At 47.7% G+C, this 19,437-nt stretch overlaps 1 protein-coding gene across 1 annotated transcript in view; it reads left to right on the plus strand.

Moving 5' to 3' along the window:
* ANLN (anillin, actin binding protein) overlaps positions 1-19,437 on the plus strand; it is a 207,525-nt gene that overhangs the window by 160,387 nt on the left and 27,701 nt on the right.

The raw sequence follows: 19,437 nt of genomic DNA on the forward strand, positions 1-19,437 counted from the left end.
ACCAACCAAGATGGTTATGGCTGTCCTTGCGGCCAGTTGCCCTTCCAAATCCATCTATGGTTAGAGCTGGGACAGATTCATCATCTGGTGTGGTGCCTAAGACACCGCCCTTTACAAGCTAAGCTTTCCTGCAGGATTGTTTGATCTGAGCTCACCCACCAGACCCTTCATCTTTCGGATGGGAAGTACTGGCTTTTTATCTATACTCTAAGTGATTATTCTGCAGTTAGAAATATCAATCAGTAGAACAAGTTATTTGTCTTCCCTAACTGAGGTGAATACTCTATCTAACTGTATATCCTCACTTCCGTCCTGCAGCCGCGTTCTGTTAAGTGGCCTCTGTAGGAAAGCGCCCATTTTTGACCTGGTCATCCCCACTTTTTGCTTGGTATTCAATGCAATTTCGACACAGTGCATTGGGTTCCTGCTATCCGGGTCCCCAGTGCCAGATATCTCTCCCTAAACTATACAATTTTTCTCTTTATTGGCAATACCTTTGGCACCCCTGTAAGTACCTAATAAATGGTACCCCAGAAACCTAGGGCATGGGTACCAGAGAGAGTCCCTAAGGACTGCATCATGTATTGTGCCACCCTAATGGGATCCCTCACCTAACTCACGCAGACTGCCTATCTTGGTGCAGAAAAAAGTGAAAACACGACCAGGCACACATCCCTGAGTGCCATGCCTACAGACCTTACATGCAGTATACGTAGGTCACCCTTATGGAAGGCTTTACAGCCGTAAGGCAGGATACACTATGCTCATGCAGTTATGTCCATACATGTAGCAGATAGTTCAAATACTGCCAGTACAAGTGACCAGGGAAGCCATTTTAAGTACATGTGCTGGGCACTGGTACAAACGAGTTCCCTAGCTACGTGATGGCTTCACTGTAACCACGGATGTTTGGTATCAAACATTTTTTATTAATAAACCCACACTGATTGATTTATTAATACATGCACCCAGAGGACACCTTAAAGGAAATCGTAAAGATCTCCTTGTTGAGTAGTGTGTATCATTTGAGCGTGTGCATGCAGCAAATGTCGGACACTCATGTTTGATGATAAGGCTGCTCGACCACACTAATCCGCACCCCCCCACCCCACCTAAGTGAGCACCCTGGGATTGCCAGCGCAAGTCCTTGTCCACTTATAAAAGATACGTGGACTCTTTGCACAGTATACCTCTTTTTTGGTATACTGTATAAAGAGCCAGATTCCTACAATCTCTTTAACAGCTAAAGAGGTCTGATCAATGCACTGTCATCAGCAATTGTTCTACGTATTGTCTGAGTGCCCAGAATGGCTAAGAGGGAAGAAACAGACATCCGTGTACAGGAGGGTCATGCTTACTTGTGGCTCTGCCCCTCCCCCCCATCTCTTATGGGTTGGTACAAAACCAAATTAGAACTGAACATCGCCACATGTCCGCATGCAGAAGCACTGCTGTTAATTCCCCATATCTAATGTGGTGTAAGGATACCTTGTTTGTCTGGACACTGGTGTTTACACCATACCTGCAACAAGTCTAGGTCATTCAGGCTATGATCTTGATGTTTCGGCCCCGGTCCTGGGTCTTGGAGAGAGCAGCTCTGAGGTTCCAGGGGCCTAGCACCAAGAAAACTTATAAGTTACTATTCAAAGATGACTGCACGTTATATGCAGTGGTGGCTACTCAACGCAGTTGAACCAGTGGTAGGCCTCCTCCTTTGTCCACCCAGAGGGGACTTTGGTGTCTAATGTGTGTTGGCTGGGCCACAGGAGGTGGAGATCAAAGGACTCTGATCTCTAATGGAACCTCTAATTAATAGCAACATGCTGGAGTTACTTCCTACCATCCAACAAAGGAAGGCTTATGCAGATTTGCACTGACAACACCACTGCCATGTGGTTTTGCTATAAATGTGGCTGAGTTTTGGTCATGAGCCTAAGACCACAAGGCTCTGCGCTGCAAGTTGAATGGAGCAGTGTGGCATTTTCCTGCTCGCAAACCACCTGTCAGGGTACTTGAATGCCAGAGCAGACAAGGTCCGCAGACAGCATGAATGGCGACTACACCCCGATGGAGTGAAGGGCATCTTCCAGCAGTGAAGAGAACCCTGGCCAACAAAGCAGTGCCAAACGTTTTGCACATTGGAATTTCTGCAAGAATCCTCACTTTGAGATGCGTTCCAGCTAGAATGGATTTTAAGATTCCTGTGCACCTTCCTGCCTCTGCTTCTCCTGTCAAGAGTTCTGAAAAGGATCAGGAATTACTGGACCCAAGCTCTTGTTTTGTTTCTCGTTGGACCACGAGTGCATGGTACGCAGAGCTTTTGATCATACACTCCTGTCCTCTGATAAGTGTGCATCGAGGACCTCCTCTCTTGGCAACAGGGCAGAGTCCTTCTGAGTCCACGCAATCTACACCTCCATGCGTGGAAACTGAGCAGAGACAGTTAACTGCGTCCTCTGCTGCCAGAAGTGGTGGGTGTTGTCCTCCCCGCCAGACAGCCTTCCACAAAATGTTGTAAAATGTATGGCCTGGCGTGGTAACCACAAGATATAGCCTTTACAATCCCAGTTGTCAGATGTTCTTTTGTTATTCTTGCCTTTGGCCCACCATTGCATTGCAGTGGGCACTTTCTATGGTTACTTGTCAGCTTTTTTACATTGGTTGCCGAACCAACCATCCTTGTTCAAACACCTGTTGTGATGTGGTTTTTAACGTTTGTGATGCCATAATTGGACTATAATTATTATTATATATATATATATATCATTTTTTTATTGAGATTTTCAATATAGACAGAAAAACAAGAGCATTTTTAACGATGCATCAATAGTTAGGTTGTGCAAATTACCTCTCACAATAGGAGAAACAATCCTCCCAACCTGCTTCCCTGGAAATGCTGCTTGTACAGGTAGTCTTCAAACACATCATAAAATGTCCATGATCATGGGGTTCGTTATGAAGTAAGTGAAAAACGAGGAGAAATACTCAATCATCCAGAGGTGCAGGTGAGGGCCTTTAACAGGATACTGAGCCTCGTCATAGTTTAATAGACTCCTGTCTAGTGTACATCAACCTCATTTAGGACTAGACTTGCTTTATTACATGTTCATTACTTTGAGAAGGAGGCGTGATCAGTACCACCTTACCATCTTTCCCAGAGCCCAACAGCGCTTCATGAGGTTTGCGCAGTTCTTGCCACATCTGCGCTCACGGAGCCAAGTCATCCACCAGTTTTCAGTCCTTTCTGACATATTTCATCCATATTTCCTAGCCACAAACCATCCCCCCACTTCATCTCCCCTTCCCCCCCCCCCACCCAAATATCTGAGTCATTCTGTATATTTGGGTGGGACTACATTCAACCATCTAATGGCAATATGGCGCTTTGCGAGCAGGGTACCCAGCTGTAAAAATCTATGAGAGAGTTTCTTGTTTTTGGGGACGATAGCAATCCCAGCAACATATCCCATGGTGTAAGCAGTATCTACTAATCTGTGGTACTTGCAAGGGCTTGAACTACCTCATCCCAAAAACCTATTATTAATGGGCAGTGCCACACCCGGTGCAGAAATTGATCCTAACATTTATGTGTACAGACTTCGAACTGATGCATAGCTGCTTGCTGCGTCTCTAGACTTTGAAGAGTATTTTCCTCACAACGATTACTTCAGCTTGTCACGTGAGCAAGCTTCAGGCTCTGTTGGTGCATCTACCCTATCTCCCCTTTTTTTCCACTCAAATGTGCTTAGAACCTGGGTGGTCTTCTTGCCTAAAGTTCTGGACTCCAAAAGCACTTTAATCATTTGTTGATCATACTGAGTAGCACCATGATGACTGCGTGGATGATTAACTGTTTGTGGCATTCTCTGGAGAGGAGAAAGGGAAAGCTATGCAGAAATTAACCCTTTTTAGGTGGATAATCCTCTGCACTAAGATCTACTATGCACTGGCCAAGAAGAAGCCACCAAAACGTCAGAAACACCATTCCACCATAACTAAGGCTCTTACCACTGCATTGGCACATGGATTCCCTATTATAGAAATCTGCTAGGCAACAATGTGGGCATCGGTGCATATGTTTATGGACCTTTACTGCCTTGAAAGGCATGTCTGGTGGGAAGGACATTTCATTCGCTTGGTCCTGCAAGAGTTTTTGGTCTCAGTCCACTCCAGGGTCTGTACCTGGGGAGGCCTGCTTTGGTATCTAGTCCAAGGTCAGTAATCTGTGATTAGAAGGATCCATCAAAGGAACAAGTTACTTAACTTATGTAACCCTTTCTCTGGTGGACAATCTCTGACTGTAGATTCCTCACAGCCCACCTCGCTCCCTTTTCTGTGGAGTGGTCTGTTTTTAACATCTAAAAATGTCCCAGGCTAGGAATCTGCATACTGGTACTACCAATTTTTCATGCTCAGTGTCTGGGGGCACGATCATCAAGAAACTGCCATCTGCGCGCACGGGTGACATTTAAATGTGGCTGCTCTATCATTTAGAGCAGTGGTTCCCAACCTGTGGTCCGGGGACCCCTGGGGATCCGCGAAGCCTCCTCAGGGGGTCCGCGACTTCTTAAAAAATTAAATAATATCAATAGATTAGGTCCCAAGCTTTCATTAACGACTCAGTGGGGGATCCCCGAATTCCAATAAAGATTCAGTGGGGGTCCCCGGGCTCCAGTAATGATAAAGTGGGGGTCCACAGAATAAAAAATGTTGGGAACCACTGATTTAGAGGACAGTAGGAAATCAATGTGATGTGAAGGATGCCACCTACTGGCATGTGGGAGCGTCACTAGAGAAAAGATTTCCTGATCCAGTCTGGCTCCTGGGGAGTAGTCAATGTTGAGAATTCTGCTGTTCGAATATCCACCAGAAAGAGCATTACCAAATGTAAGTATGTTGTTTGTCATCATCCCATTAAATTAGTCTCAATTGACTTTACCATATGTGTTTTAGAGGTGTACTGGATTTGTCTTGGCTGACTCCATAGAGGCCCGCCCAATCTGCCTCCTCTTCACCCTAGCCTAAACATTGCAGTGGGTGCTCTAATATTGGCACTCAACTTGTCAACCTCGAAGCAGTACTTTTACAATTTTAGTCAGACTTCCTTGAAGAAGCACCAGACTTCCACCACTTTAAATTTTACCACCACCAACTACAATCTGTAGCATATTTCCATTTGTTAGAGGCAACCCAAATTGTTTCCAGGATTCTTGATGGTAGCCTATCCGGATCAGTGCACATACGGTATGTGCCAGTGGACTTCCAGAAACATGCGTGGAGACAAGCGTCTCTAAAACAGCCACTTGATATCTCTTTTGTTTAAATACTGCACTGGATACATGATCCGGAGTGATACTAATCTAAGTCGGAACATCTTTTTCTCCAAAAGTTTATTCCATGTTTTATCATACTTGTCCTGCACCCCATACAATGCTTGGGAATATTAATATCTGATGGAGACATTTAGTTGCAGGTTCCTTATCTTACAATTTCTCCGAGGCATCAGTCTGAAACCATAGACTTTTTTCAAGCAGGTCCCCTGCGCGTTAGGTGGCATCAATCAGTTAATCAGCATCATGTGTGCCGGATATGACGTCGTGGTTCCTATATAGGCGTCACCCCGGTACGCTAACATCCGTTCTTTTCGCGCAGCCTAGCACTGATCCAAAGAAGAGCTATCCCTCAGTCATTTTTTGACTGATCTTTTGTGACTTTTTGTTAACGTTTTTTGAGTGTCATTACTCCTGGTGCATTAAGCATGTCTTTGCTTAAGACCAGGTTCAAGCCCTGTGACTCCTGCCATCATGCGATGTCTGTGATGGATCTGCACCTTGTGTGTCTGTGTTGTCTGGAGCACAACCACAACCCGAACTTGTGCTCCAAATGCCGGGCCATGAATCTGAAAGCTTTCGGGGAGCAGTTCCTAAAGCTCCTTGCGGCCCGGCGCTCTGCTCCGCATTGCTACTTATCTGTCAAGAGGAAGGTCAAGAGAACAGTTGCCCTTCTTCAAATTCCAAGTCTTGGGACACTTTGGTAAGTCAAGGCATAAGAAGAAGTAGAAGAAGAATGAGAGTTCTTTGACTTCACCCTGTTCATCGGCCAATGAGACAAGGGAAAAGGAGCGTTGTCTTTCTAGATAGGCCTCCAACCTCAGTGCCCGCTTCTGGGTCTGCTTCGTGCCTTCCTAAGTTTCTGCGAGCCGGAGCAACCCCCTTCCCAACTCAGTTCATGATGCCATGAGCCTAATCTTAGGCCAGTCCAACTCTGATGGAGCTCCTTCGAGCCCCGCAGGGTCAGAAGGGGCCCCCATGGGTTCTGTGCTGGCGGATTCGGCTGCAGGGGGTACCCATGGATCCGTTCCTGGCTCTGAACCCACATAAGTTGTACCACCTTGAACGACTCTCTCACTCTCTCTCACTCCATTGCGACTCAGACATGGAGCCAGACCGGCTACACACAGTCTGTTTTGACAGGGTCCTTGCCCCCTATGTCGGATCCTGACCTCCTTATTCTTATGTATACAGTGAGGAATGGGAGAGGTCGCTGGAACCTTTAGAATACCAGCTACAGGACTCCTTCGACTGGTGTACTGACCTGGGTGAAGCCAGTGGTCTGGATACTTCCCCGTACACTTCTCCCACTACTGTGGCTACGGAGGAGGGAGTGTCCTTTTCTATGGTAGTGCAAAGAACGGCCAAGGTCCTGGGCCTCGGGCTGCCTTCAGTGGCAGTCTGGTCCAACCGCTTGACAAGTGTTACAGCCTGGGGTTTCATCCTCTGAATCCCTATTGCCCTACAATGAAGCGCTTACCAATGTCCTTCAGGGTATCTTGTCCAAACCCAGCCCAGGGGTTCCTCTGAACAGGACTATTGGCTGCCACCATTGATCTGCTCCAACTGACCCAACGTTCCTGGCACAGCACCCCCACCCCTGAGAGCTTGGTTATCCAAACCTTTACATCCCATGGTGTGTTCCCTTCCTCACCACAAGATAGGAAAACCAAGAGGCTGGATCAACTCGGGAAGACATTTTCTTCCTGGCATTGTGGTCCGTGAGCACGGCATGCATTTTGTGCCATTATTCCAGCACCCTGTGGGATATGGTTGCGCAAGTGCTGCCACAGGTCCTGGAGGAGACCCGGGCTCTACTGTTGAGCTGTTGCTAATGGAAGAGACGCAGCAAACTTCACGATCGCATGTGGACTGGACATGCTGACTCACTGGGCAGAGCGGTTACTTCAACAGTGGCCCTTAGGCACCACACCTGGTTGAGGACGTCTGGTTTTTCAGGGGATGTCCAAGCCAATCTGTTGACCATGCCCTTTGATGGCACCTGTCTCTTAGGAGAGAACACAGACTTAGCGCTCTATCGCTTCAAGGACTCTTGTGCCAGGTCCTTGAGCCTACGGGTGGCCCCCCCCCCCCTCCCCCCCCCAAATCTGCTTTTCACCCCTTTCATGGCTACAAAAGGGGTTTCCAGCCATTGTCTGCTCCCCTGTACCCAGCATGCTGCCCTGCCTCTGCGTGGTTGGGGAAATGGAATCCACTATCCTCTTGGATCAGGGAGCCAGTGGCCTGGCCAGTCTGCAGCCTCCATCTCTGCCAAACCTTCCTAGTCTGACGCTTCTCCACCAGGTACCAGTCAGAGGCAGGATCTGCCATCACCTACTCCGTTGACATTCCATCACATCAGACAGATTGGTTTTGCAGATTAGTCTGAAATGCCTGCTTCCTCACCTTCAAGATTCCCCCTCCATCCTTGCCACCATCCTAAAATCGGATGACGGAGGATTACTTGGCACTTGTCCACAAGGAGATTATGGCTCTCTTGGCCTAGGGAGCCATAGAGGGGGGTCCCTATGCCAGAAGTAATTTGTGGTTGTTATTCCTGCTACTTTCTGGTGCCCAAGGGCCTTCGCCCTATCCTAGACCTTCGGTCCCTCAATCTCTTCCTGAAGAAGTTCAAAATGCTCACTCACTCTCACTCAGGTTCCATCTGCCCTGGATCCAGGAGACTGGATGGTAGCTTGGACTTGCAGGACACGTACTTCCACATTCCCACCCTGCCTGCCCACAGATGTTGCTTGCGGTTCACGGTTGGACATGAGCACTTTCAGTTTACCGGTCTCCCCTTTGATCTTATCAGCGGCCCTTGGGTGTTCACCAAGGTTATGGCAGTGGTCGTAGCTCGCCTGCGCAGATCAGGGGTTTCCGTCTTCCCCTATCTTGACGATGGGCTGTTGAAGGTGGGCTCGCCCCAGGCTGTCGTTTTCAACCTCAAGACTACAACAGACCTCCTGTATTCTCTGTGGTTCCCTATAAATGTGCTGAAGTCACACCGACCTCACAGACGCTCAGTTCCATTGGAGCTGCTCTGGACTTAGTGCAGTTTCTGGTCCAGATCTCAGAGGGAACTGTTAGAGATCTGCAGTGGTGGCTAACGAACTGTGATTAGGTCAGGGGCAGATCCCTTTCCCATCCAGATCTGACAGTAGTGACAGAAGCGTCACTCCTGTGATGGGGCGGCCACCTGGGCTCCGGCAGAGTCCGGACTCCACATTAACATACTGGAGCTCCAGGCTGTCAGACTACCATTGAGAGCATTTCTTCTTTCTCTCAAAAGGAAAGGTGTAGTGTAGGTTTTCACAGACAACACCACTGCCTTGTGGTACTGCAACAAGCATGGCTGGGTGTGGTCGTGGACCATTTAAGAGGCGGCTCTGCAACTCTGGGCATGGCTGGGACAGCAGGGCATATCCCTGGTGGTTCATCTTCTGGCTGGCTTTTTGAACATCTGGACCGACCAATTCAGCTGACAAAGCTTGGTCAATCATAAATTGCGTCTCCATCCAGCAGTGACTCATGGTCTCTTTCAGCAGTGGGGACAGCCTTGGTTAGATCTGTTTCCCTTCCCAGAGAATGCACAATGCCAGGAGTTTTACACTTTGTTTCCAAAGCAGCACTTGCTTGGTAGTGCTTTTTGTCTCGAGTGGAGCTCTGGCGTCGTGTACACCTTTCTGCCCATACCACTTCTGCCCAGAGGTCTCGAGAAGATAAATAATGACCAGACCCAAGTAATCCTTGTAGCTCCTGACTGGGCGCGAAGAGTCTGGTAACCCAATCTATTGAGCATAGCCATCGGTCCTCCGATTAGACTACCCCTTTAGCAGAATCTTCTGTTGCAGCAGCAGGGGAAGGTTCTCCTCCCGAGCCTGTCCAGTCTCTGCCCTCTTGCGTGGAGATAGCAGTGACAGTTGACAGCTTTTGACCTTCAGCCCGAGGTCTGTAACGTTATCTTGGCAGCCAGGCGCCCCTTCTCCCAAAGGGTATACGCCAGTCATTGGAAGAAATTTGTGGATTTGTGCACAGACAAGTCTGTTGACCTCCTCTCTGCCCCTCTATCTGAGGTTCTATTTGTTATACTTTCATAAGCCTAGTAGGGCTCTGCTTTGGGCAATCTCAAAGGTTATTTGTCTGCAATCTCTGCTTTCTTACAGCTGCCCGATCAGCCTTCTTCGTTTAAATCCCTTATTGTAAATAGGTTCCTTAAGGGCCTCACTTAAGTTTCCTTTCAAGCCTCTCTACAATTGTCCTTGAGGGTCCTCACTTTGAAAATAGCCCTTCTTGTGGCCATTACATCTGTCCGCAGGGTGAGTGAGCTTCAGGCATTATCATCTAAGCGTTCCTACCTTTCCATCTATCCTGACAAAGTGGTGCTTTGCACCTGGGCCTCCTTTCTCCCAAAAAGCTGGTTCATCACCTTGCCTACTTTTTACAGGACCCCCCCGAACCCTCTTCATTCTAAGAAAAAAGGAGATACTTCACCCCCGGACCCAAAAATATTGTGGTGGTTCTACCTTGATCGTACCAAAGAGTTCCGGGTGGATGAGCAACTATTTGTGGGTGCAAAAAAAAGGTCGGGCAGTGCAGAAGAGAAACATCTCCAGATGGGTCATACTCTGCATTAAAATGAGCTACGCATTGTCTGAAAAGCACCCCCCAGAGGGCTTGCGTGCTCATTCTACCGGCACTAAAACTGAAATCACTACGTTAGCAAGCGGAGTTCGAGTCCTGAACATCTGTCAGACGGCAGCGTGGGCATCATTGCACACATTTACCAAACTGCTGCCTGGACAGTCAAATCCGTAGGGACTGATAATTTCCCGTTCTGTCCTGCAGGACTTTTTGTTCTGATCTTGGTTTGCAGACCCTCCTCCAGGGATGGTATTGCTTGGGTAGATGTCGGTCAGATCGACAAGTTACTTACCTTTGGTAACGCCTTATCTGGTGGAGAAAAGATCTGGTTGCGGATTCCTTACCGACCCACCCATCCTTCCCGCTATGCAAACTGATTTCTATGGTCAGGGACTTCCTGTCAGGGCCCTAGTTTTGACACACAAGTGGTTGGTGTTCTTCATGGATCTGCCCTACTGACATGGAAAGTTGTGAAAAGAAACTGACGTCAGTGCTCCGGGGTGGTGCATATATAGGACCCGCAGCCTCCTATCCAGCGCACACATCACAGACGCGAAGATGATCGACGCTACCTAATGTTGCGCAGGGGGACTGCTTGACAAAAATCTCCGGAGCCAGACTGATGCCTGTAGGAAAGTAGCATCTTTCTAGCATAGTTTACCCCCCACCCCCCCACACACACACACTTTTTGCCTGGTGTCAGTGTGTTTAGACTATAGTACTCTGGGATCCTGCTAATCAGGACCCCAGTGTCTGTGCTCTCGCCTCTAAATTTGGTTGTATGGTAACTTTTACACCCCACGATTGGCATACTGGTACACCCATGTAAGTCCCTAGTATATGATACTTGGGTACCGAGGGCATTGGCACACCAGGGGTATCCCATGGGTTGCAGCATTTATTATGCCACCCATGGAAGCCCATGCAAACTGTTTGCAGGCCTGCCATTGCAGCCTGCGTGAAATGGTGCATGCACTTTTCACTTTAGATACAAGGCTCACCTTATATCGCGGTCACTTCACTTGGACCCTGTAAGTCACCCCTGTGGTAGGCCCTTCAGCCCTAGGGCAGGGTGCATGGTGCTGCATGTGAGGGCACCCTGCATGAGCAGAGGTGCCCCTACAAACCCCAGACTCAATTCCCTGGGCTTTGTAAGTGCAGGGAAGCCATTTTGGAGTATGTAGAGGACACTGGTCAACATGAGTTGTCCAACCACATAATGGCTTCATCTAACCTAGGCTTGTTTGGCATCAAACATGTTGGAATCATGTCTCTACATCAATTCCAGTGTTAGTTGCATGATACCATGACTGGGGGTTTCCTTAGAGGACCCCATTCCCCACCCCAGACCCGCCTGTACAGCCTTGTGGAGTCTAAAAGCTAGCCTGTGCTTCTGCCAACCCCAGGCACAGTTCTGACCTCCAGAGTTTAGAACTAAGTGTCTCTGTGCTGGGGTGGCCTCTCAGCGCCACCAGACTACTTTGAAGGGCATATTTGGTGCCCTTCTTGTATAAACCAGTTTGCAACAGTGCAAGAACCCCCGGTTTCCACTCTGGCACGAAACCACACAAAAGACGGGGGTGACCACCCCTCGTCCAGCTCTTCCCCTTGGGAGGTGCACAGAGCTCTGCCAGGTGGCCGCTTGATTCTGCCATCTTCGAAATAAGATTTGCAGAGGTCCATGAGAGCATCTGACTGGTTAGGCCAGGTAGATGACGTCTGTGACCCCCCACATCCCCCATCTGATTGGTGGTTAACTTCAGAGAGTGACCAACCCCGTTTAGGGTTACTTAGGGGCTCCCCTGAGGATGGGTCCTCTGTTTCATCAAGCAGGATTCTATAAGGAACTCTCTGCAAGACATCTTCTGCTCCTGGCCTCTGGAACGGCTGCTAGTCTGCTTTGAAACTGAAACCAGTCTGCTTCTGGTGGGAAGGCTCCCATTGCAACATTGTTTATTCAGATCCTGCAAGAATTCTGCAACATCCAAGGATGTGCATTCTCTAGGGTCTCAAGGACTCTGTTTCCACCTGGAAGCACGAAGGAAACTCAATTGAAGTGAAGGAGTCCACTCCCCTACATCTGCCGACACCTCAAGACAACGATGACCAGCTGTTGGATCCTGCTTGTCCCATAGACAACATGAAGGCTCTGCTCACAGGTGGTTGTTCTGTGGCCTCCTCTAGGTCCTGCTTGTCTTGTGACCAACTTGGGAGTTGGTGGGCCCCTGCTCCTGCCATTGGACTGGAACTCCTGTGCACTGCGATTATTGCTCTTGTCAAGTCTTGTTGACTCTTCCTCTGGGAGATCTTCAGGCACCAAGAAGCTCCAGTCTCCAGCACTCTGCAACTTGAAGATCAGCTACCGTTCTGCAGCTCCTGCGACGTATGACTTCTGTTTTGTTGTGCTGCTGAGGCCTCCTTGTGACTCCGTTTGTCCGTCACCTGTGGGTCACTACTGGAGGCTCCAAAGACTGAGGGCCAGCCCTCACTCACCCTCAAGGGTAGAGTCCCCTGGACCTTGCTGGTCCCCAAAAACTTGCAAATCTATTTCAGCTCCTGCGTTCATTTGCCAGTGCTTGTTGGTGGCCTCGCTGGTCATTGAACCTCTTGCAGTCCGGCGACTGACGTGGGACAGCTCATAGGTGACTCCTAGGATCTTCTGCAGCTCCTAGACACCGCAGCTGGACTTCTTCATTCACCAGCCTGCAGGAACTTCACCTCTAGGAGGGTGGTCATTTCTGAGGGTGCTGAACTGTCCCATTCCTTTTCAGGTCTTTTACGTCCTGAATCTGTCCTTTGGTTCCACTGGCCTAGTTCACGGGTCGTGACAGCAGCTTGACAACCTAGGCCTCCTTTGACTTCAATGAGGGTTTCTGATGTCCTTTCACCCCTATGCACCTGGGTCCCCTGGGGTAGGTACTCCTGTCTTCTGGGAATTCTGGGGTGGAGACACTTTCCAACCTTTCTCCTGTGTTTGGGTTTCCTCTGGGCCTACTGGGAAGGGTCCTCAAACTTGCAAATTCCAACGCGAGTTCCCTGTATTAGTCTGGGATGACTGGGTAAGTAACCACTCTGCACCTGGTTGCTTGGGGACACTTGCTGTACTTACCCCTGTTTTTTTTTGTTGTTCTTCCCCAGCCCATAGCTAACTGCCACACTTAGCTTGGTTGGATTCACTACTTTGCATTCATTTACTTAGTATATGGTTTGTACCCACCCCAATAGGGCCCTGTACTTCTTATGTTATTTCAGCTTATTTGGCGTTGTATATATTGTATGTAGATATCCCCAAAGGGAGATATAGCGATGCTAGTCTAGTAGTTAGTGCCGTAATAAAGAATCCTTTATTTTTGCAAGACTTGTGTGGTTCTTTCTTGCGAGTTACTGTCTGTCTGACTACCGTGGTATTGAAAGGGCTTTACCATCCTCTTGGAGAAGTTTCAGCTGCTCGCCTCACCTATCCCTAGAGAGCTTTTGCTATCTGGACACTTAAACACAGCACTAAGGGTTGCCTGGACTTGATATAGAGTGCCACACCATAGGTGTGGACCATGAACTAAATCACTCTCCTGCAGCGGAGATCAGAGGTGTCTGGTTTCTGGGGGAGTTCGAGCTCCATATCAACCTTTTGCAGCTCAGGACGATTAAACTAGCATTGAATAGTTCCTTCTCTCAAAGGGAAAGTGGTGCTGGTGTTCATGGACAACACCACCGCCATGTGGTACTGCAACAAGCAGGTCAGGGTGGGGTCGTGGACCCTTTGTCAGGAGGCTCTCTGCCTCTGGACGTGGCTAGAACATCAGGTCACATCCCTGGTGTTTCCACATCTGGTGGGCTCTCTGAACATCAGAGCAGATGAATTCAGCTGTCAATGCCTGGTCAATCATGAATGGCGACTCTATCTGGAGGTGTGGCACAAGGTCTCTTTCGGAAGTGGAGAGAGGCTTGGTTGGATCTATTTGCCTCCGCAGAGAACGTGCAATGTCCGCAGTATTGCTCGTTGGAGTTTCCAAGGCGACACTCACTTGGCAACGCTTTTCGTCTCGAGTGGAACTCAGGCCTCCTTTCCACCAATAACACTTCTGCAGTGAATTCTCGGAGATGAAGAACGGCCAGGCCCAAGACATTCTCGTGGCTCAGGACTGGGCATGAAGAGTATGGTATCCCGAACTACTGAACTTGGCCATTGATCCTGTGATCAGACTGCCCCTTTAGGAGGATCTTCTGTCACAGCAGGAGGGGAAGGTTCTCACCCCCGAACCTGTCCAGTCTCTGCCTTGTTGCGTGGAGATTGAGCGGTGGAAGTTGACAGCTTTTGATCTTCCGCCTCAAGTCTGTAATGTTATCTTGGCAGCTAGGTGTCCTTTCACCAAACTGGTATACACCTGTCACTGGAACACATTTGTGGCATGGTGTACAGACCAGTCTGACGACCCCAACTCCCACCCCCCACCGTCTCTTTATGAGGTTCTTTGGTTTATTCTTTCTTTGGCACAGAGTTATGTCTGCCAGTTTGGCTTTCCTCCTCTGATTGCCTGCCCACTCCTCTTTGTTTAAATCTCCCATTGTTGGACAATTTTTTTTATAAGGGCCTTGCCCATCGTTTTACTCCTTCCCCGTTCATAATGCCCCAATGGGATTTGACCTTAGTTCATACCTATCTAATATGCAGTCCCTTTGAGCCTCTTCAAAACTGCCCACTTCCCCCGATTACTCGGATAGTCTTCTTCATAGCTATCACCTTTGTCCGCAGAGTGAGTGAGCTGCAGGCTCTTTCTTCAAAGCCACCTTTTATCTCCATCCACCCTGACAAGGTGGTGCTTCGTACTAGGACTTATTTTCTGCCTAAAGTGGTCACACCTTTTCATGTAAGCCCATCAATCACATTGCCTACTTTTTATGCATCCCCACATCCTTCCAAGGACGAGGTGAGACTCCACCGTCTGGACCCAAAAACACATTGGCGTTCTATCTTGATCATGCAAGAGAGTTTCGGGTGGATGGCCAACTCTTTGTGGATTATATGGGTGCGAAGAAAGGTCTGGCAATGCAGAAGAGAACAATCTCTAGATGGGTGGTCCTCTGCATTAAAATGTGCTACGCATTGGCTAAAAAGCAACCCCTGGAGGGCTCGCTCACTCATTCTACCAGAGCAACAGCTGCAACCACTGTTGGCTTGCAGAGATCCAGTCCTTGACATCTGCCAGACAGCAACATTGGTGTCCTTGCATACGTTTACTAAACACTACTGCCTGGACAGTCGGGTCTGAAGAAATGGGTACTTTGTTCAGTCCTGTAGGACTTCCTAGTATGATCTTTGTTCGCAGGACCGCCTCCGGGAATGGTATTGCTTGTGTATCTATTCTAAGGTAAGGAATCTGCAAATTGAAGTCTCTATCAGATGAAAAAGTCACTTACCTCTGGTAACAAATTATCTGGCAGAAACATATTCTAGTTGCAGATTCCTTACCGACCCACTCATCCTCCAAACTCTACAAACTGATTTCTATGGACAGGGACTTCCATTTCAGGGCCCTAGTTCTGGTGCATCATAGTCTGTGTTCTTCATGGCTCTGCAAGGCTCATGGCTCATGCAAGGGTACTGCTTGAAGAGATCTCTCTGGATTCAGACTGACACCTGGGGGAATTTCCAAGGTAAGGAATCTGCAACTAGAATAAGTCACTACTAGATAATTTGTTACTGAAGGTAAGTAATTTGTTCATTAGGGTAAGTCAGTTACACATCATAAATTAACCTGTGCTCACTCTCTGGTAGCTTGGCATAGACGAGGCAAGCTTAAGTTAGGAGGCAATGTGTAAAGTTCTTGTCTTGTGCAACACCTAAAATAGTGAAAACACCACATCTAGTTAGATCAATAGAGCTTAATTTAATGAGCAAAGCAAGACCGAAATGACAAAAATCCAGTAACTAGAATTCAAGATAAGAATTTTTAATTAATATCTGCAAATATAGTGCTTGGAACCAAAAAACGCCACCCTAGACTATCTGGTCATGCATGACCGAGTCAGATCTGAAAGTTCAAGCTGACTGCGATGGATCGTTGGTTGAATACAGAGAGCAACCTTGTCTCACTGCAAAGTACCTTTGGCTGGAGAATGCATCGGTGTCTAAGACCTGATGCGAGGAGGCAGTGCTTCTGCATCGATTCCTGGGGATGTAGGTGATGCATCTGTTGCGTTCCACGCAGCAGATGTGCCCGGAGATGTGCCTGTTGGTGAATCCTGTGCAATGAAGGTGATGCGTCATTGTCGAGCCATGCAGTCGGCGATACGAAGTCCTTGAAGTGATGCACTGGTGTCAAAGGGGATTCTTAGTTTTCAACCTGCGTAACACCGGTGATGCTTGGATTTCGGTAGCTATAGCACTTTATACTCACTTCCAAGGGCCCAGGACTGGATTAGCACCACTTGGCAACGCAAGACTTGGAGCAAGGAAAGTCCAGGTGCCATGGGGTAGTGATTGGTCAAAGTCTTTTGTGTCCCTGAGACTTCAGAATAACGAGAGGCAAGCCCTTGGAATCACTGTGGGTTCAAGTGAGATGAGTCCATTCCTTTCTCAGCAGTGCAGACAGCAGCGGAGCAGCACAGCAGAAGAAAATGTTACTTACCCGGTAAGCATATGTTGGTGGCATGTAGTGCTGTAGATTCACATGTGACATCTAGTGTTGGGTCCGGAAGGTTCTAAGTTATTTTTCTTTGAAAGGTCTTTCGAGTCACAAGTTATAGCGACTCCTTCTCTTGCTGGTAATGTGCATGGACTCCACTTTTAGACTGCTTTCCCACAGGTGAGTGAGAATGGAGTGTAGTATAAGATAAAGAATAGATATGACCACGCAAATGAATGTATGAATACTGTGAAAGAAAACTGCATGGGGCATAGGTGTCCAGAGAGGTGGACACAGCACTACTTGCACTACTTGCCACAAACAGATGCTTACTAGGTAAGTAACATTTTCTGTTTGATGGCATGTGTGATTGTAGATACATGCTGTGCTTAGACTATAAAGCAGTCCCTCTCAAAACAGGTGGCTAACCTGTGGGTAATGCAGTGGTCTAGAACAGAGTACATAGCACTGCCTGTCCTACATTAGCTTGTTGGCGTGCTGAGACATCCACACAATATTATTTAGTGAAGGTGTGGTATAGACTAAGTAGCTGCCTTACATATATCTGCTGTTGGAATGTTACCTAAAAGACCATAGTTTCTCCTTTTTTCTGAGTGGAGTGTGCTCTAGGAAGATTTGTTAATGGTATTTTGGCTTTAGCATAGAGGGTTTGGATACATTTAACAATCCACATAGCTATGCTGGTTTTACATCTCGGATTGCCTTTGTGTGGTGGTAAGCCAACTAAAAGCTGTTTAGTTTTCCTAAAAGTTTTAGTTCTATCAATGTAGAACATAAGCACTCTCTTTCCGTCTAATATGTGGAGAGCTCTTTCAGCAACACAATCTGGGTGTGGAAAGATGACTGGCAATTCAATGGTGTGATTTAAATGAAAGTGAGATACCACTTCTGGTAAGATTTTTGGATTAGTGCAAGGAACTACTTTATCCTTGTGTATTTGGTAAAAGGGTACTTGCAAAGGTTAAGGCCTGGAGCTCACTTGCACACCTGAATAAAATAATAGCCACTAAGAATGCCATCTTCCACAACAGAAGTTGAAGAGGGCATGAATGTAGAGTTTCAGATGGTGATCCTATGAGTCTGGGGAATACCATGTTAAGATTCTGAGAAGCCACAGGAGGTACCCTTGGTGGAAACACTGCCGTTCTTCCATAAAAGCTTTAATGACTGGAATCTTGAAAAGGGAAGAATTCTGTCTGTTTTGAAGTTATGCAGCTATAGCTGCTAGGTGTAGTGTAATGGAAGTGCATGTTAAGTTAGTTTTTTTGCAAATGAAGAAGATACAAAAGAATGCCCTGCACTCATATTTTGAAGGGGTTCCATTGTTCGGATAGACCAGTATCAATGTGAGGGATGCTTGCCTGAGCTTTCGAACCAGAAATGCAAGGTGAAAAAGCATAGGCAAATATCCACGACTAGTTCATCCATAGTGGACTGCCCTTGGACTGAGGGTATGGGAACCTAGAGGCAAAGTTGGGACATTTTGCATTCTCTTTTGTTGCGAATAGGTCTGTCTGGGTACCCCCACTTTTGAAAATACGGAAGCAGGACTTGTGGGTAGAGTTCCCACTCATGGACTTGTTGAGGAGATCGGCAGAGTTGTGTGCTCCTGGGAGATGTTCCGCTAGCAGGTGAATGTTGTGGCGAACAGCCCAATGCCAGATTGTCTACCATAGGTGAGACAGTTGGAAAGAGGTGTCCTTTAAATCTACTGCTAAGATGAAAACGCCTTGTTGAAGCAGTAGTGTCACGTTCTGAAGTGTGACCCTGTGAAAATGTAGTGATTCAAAGGCCTGAGCTCTAGAATAGGCCTTTACGACTTGTCCTTTATGGGGATGAGAAAATACAGGGAATATACACCTGTTCCCTGATATTGTTGAGGAACGTGTTTCAGCTCCTTTTGTTAGTAAAGCGTGCACTTCCTGTTTGAGAAAAATGATATGTTCTGGTGAATGTTTGCGAGAGAGGGATGCTTGGCGGTGTGGAAATGAGCTCCAGGAAGTAGCCATATTGGATAATATCCAGCACCCATTGATAAGTTGTGATAGTTTGCCCAGTCCCCCTACAGGTGTTAAGTAGTAGTGATGGGGGAGGTCTTGGGGTGGAGGGGCGTGAAGGGAGTCACTGGAGGATGTGGGAGGCTCCTTTAGGGGAGTGTGTCTTACCACGGTCTCTGTTATTATTTCTCCTGAAGGGGCCTTTGTAAAAGCCTCTATGAGAGGATGAATATGGTTGTCCTTTTTGATTAGTGGATGAGGCCTCAGTGGCTGTTGTTTTGGAGACCAGTCTTATATACCAGTCTAGGAAAACCTCAACAAGAACAAGGGGTTTGCAGAGCGCCCATGGACTTGGCCACCTCATTATCTTAGTTTCAAGCGCCTGATCTACCTGAGGGACGAAAAGGTGCTCTTTGTCGAAAGGTACATTGAGGATGGTTTGCTGTACCTCAGGTTTGAGGCCGAAAATGCATAGCCATGCATGTCGACGCAAGAGGACACTGGTGTTAATGCCTCATGTGGCCATGTCAGCAGAATCCAAGGCACATCAAATATAATTATTAGCCATGAGCTTTCCTTCGCTGACAATTTCTTGGCCTCTTTCTATGCTCCTCTGGGAGATAACGAAGGAGTTCCTCCATTTTGTCCCAGTGGGGTGCGGTCATACCTATCATGCAGGCCTTGAGTGTTGACGATTCACCAGTGGTTGGCGGCTTGAGCAGCGAATTGGCTTTCTTTCTTGCATTGGAGATCAGTGTTGAATCTGCAGGAATTTGACCTTCAGTAAAGACAGGGTCTTATGGAAAGGGTTCATATTTT

This window comes from Pleurodeles waltl, chromosome 2_1 (genome assembly GCF_031143425.1).
Source record: "Pleurodeles waltl isolate 20211129_DDA chromosome 2_1, aPleWal1.hap1.20221129, whole genome shotgun sequence".
Classification (NCBI taxonomy): domain Eukaryota; kingdom Metazoa; phylum Chordata; class Amphibia; order Caudata; family Salamandridae; genus Pleurodeles; species Pleurodeles waltl.